The sequence below is a fragment of the Octodon degus genome, unplaced genomic scaffold (genome assembly GCF_000260255.1).
Source record: "Octodon degus isolate 3935 unplaced genomic scaffold, OctDeg1.0 scaffold00111, whole genome shotgun sequence".
In the NCBI taxonomy this organism is placed as follows: domain Eukaryota; kingdom Metazoa; phylum Chordata; class Mammalia; order Rodentia; family Octodontidae; genus Octodon; species Octodon degus.
Window position 1 is genome coordinate 6,840,772 of NW_004524687.1, and position 2,687 is coordinate 6,843,458.

Below are 2,687 nucleotides of genomic sequence, written 5' to 3' on the forward strand. Positions count from 1 at the left end.
GTAAAAGCCATTTATGAAAACCCAACAGCTAACATAATCCTAAATGGGGAAAACTGAAATCTTTTACTCTTAGATCTGATAGAAGACAAGGATTCCCTCTATCACCATTCCTATTTAACATAGTTCTGGAATCATTAGCTAGAGCCATTAGACAAGAGAAAGTAATAAAAGGAATAAGAATGGGCAAAGAATTAATTAAATTATCATTATTTGTAGATGACTTGATACTTTACTTTGGAGACCCAAAAAACTCCACCAAGAAGCTAGTAGAATTAATATAGAAATTCAGGAGCATAGCAGGATGCAAAGTCAGTACCCAAATTTCAATAGTATTCCTCTACACAGAAAACAAACACACAGGGAGGAAAATTATAGAAACAATACCTTTTACAATAGCACTGAGGAAAATGAAATACCTTGGAATTAACCAAACTAGAGAAGTCAAAGATCTTTTCAAGAAAAATAACAGTACTCTTGGGTGCCTGCCCCTTAGCTCAGTTCCTTAAATGGCTGCTTGAACAAGGCTTTCAAGTTCAGGTTGCTGTGGTTCGATCCCCACAACTCAAGCCAGCCAAACCTGCCCTGAGGGCATTCGGAGAAAAAAAAAATACTTCTGCCTTTTTTGGGAACTACCCGCTCATGTCCGCCTCATGTCCCTCTCTTGAACAGAAGCTTTCTTTCTCTCAATAAATATATTCTGCTCACAAAAAAATTACAGTACTCTTAAAAAAGAGATCATAGAGGATTTCAGAAAATGGAAAGATATTCCATGCTCCTGGATACAAGAACCAACATTGTGAAGATGGCCATACTCCCAAAATTGCTGTACAGATTTAATGCAATCGCTACCAAACTACCACCAACATACCTCACAGAGCTAGAGAAATCGTTCCTAAAATTTATTTGGAACCAGAAAAGACCTAGAATTGCAAAGGCAATCCTGGGCAATAAAGACAAGGCAGGAGACATTACAATTCCTGACTTGAAATGATACTACAAGACTACTGTGATAAAATCAGCATGGTACTGGCAAGACAATAGACCTGAGGATCAATGGAATAGATTAGAAGACGCTGAAGCCCCTACAAACACACTCAGCCACCTTATCTTTGACAAAGTGGCCAAACATACTCACTGGAAGAAAGATAGCCTCTTTAACAAATGGTGCTGGAAAAACTGGCTCTCTACATGGTGAAAACTCAAACTTGACCCAGGTCTATCACCATGCACTAAACTAAAGTCAAAATGGATTAAAGATCTAAACATTAAAGCAGAGACACTAAATCTCCTCGAATAGAAAGTAGGAGGAACTCTTGAAGACATAGGCGTAGGCAAAGAGTTCATGAACAGAAATCAAATCACACGGGAAACAGTTGAAAGAATTAACAATTGGGATCTGTTCTTATTGAGAAGTTTTTTCACATCAAAAGAAATTACCAACAAAGTGAAAAGACAACCCACAAATTTGGAAAAAATCATGACAAATAAGTACTCAGACAAAGGTCTGCTCTCTAGAATTTATAAAGTGCTAAAAAACACTAGGGCCCCTAAATTTAAAGACACAGTCCAGAAATGAGCATCCAAGATGAACACACACTTCTCAGAGGATAAAGTTAAAGAAGCGAATAAATATATGAAAAAATGCTCCACATCACTAGCCATCCACGAAATGCAAATTACAACAACAATGAGATACCATCTCACCCCAGAAAGAATGGCTATCATAAATCACCCAACAACAAATTTTGGAGAGGCTGTGGGGAAAAAGGAACCCTTCTCCACTCCTGGTGGGAATATAGACTGGTGCAACCGTTATGGAAATCAGTGTGGAGACTCCTTAGAAAAGTTGGACTGGAAATCCCATTTAAACCAGGTATTCCTCTACTGAAAATTTTCCCAGAGGATCTGAAAACATCATATCATAGTGATATATGTGTGCCTATGTTTATAGCAGCACAATTTGTGATAGCCAAATCTTAGAAAGAACCAAGATGCCCATCACCTGAGGAATGGATGAAAAGGATGTGTTATTTTTATGCAATGGAGTATTATTCAGCTATGAAGAATGATAGAATCAAAGCCTTTGTATTGAAGTGTATGCCACTTAAACATATACTCATAAGTGAAATCAACCAGACAGATATGTGTAAATATCATATAGTTTTCCCAGTATAAGAACTCAGAAGGAGAAGTACAAATAGAAAGGTATAATACAACTAAAAGGAAAGCAAGAACTCGAGGACTACATAATTAAGAGAGTGAAAAGAGAAGAGCTAGGAAACATGACAGTGGCAAGCCAAACAGTTATATGTAGAAGATGGGTAAGGCAATGAACCTGAGAATCTTCAGAAAATTTTTGAATCTAGCAGTTAATTGGAAAGATTCTCACCCTGACTAACTCTATATATAGACACCTGTGAACTAAGTAACTGCACTGAAGATGGCAATTTGTAACAGTAAGTTCATGCTTGGAGTGCCTGTCATTCTGGTCTTCTGAATATGGCCTGGTTGTCATGACATTCCAGTTGCTGCCATGCTATTGCTTAGGTAGATGGTTGTTCAAAAAGAATGGGGTGGTGAATGAATGCAGGAGACAGGAAAAGTAATTTTGTGGGACTGTCCTGCTACATGGTTGTATATGGTTAGGTTTCTGGGCTTATAACTAAACATAATAATTATATAGGGGC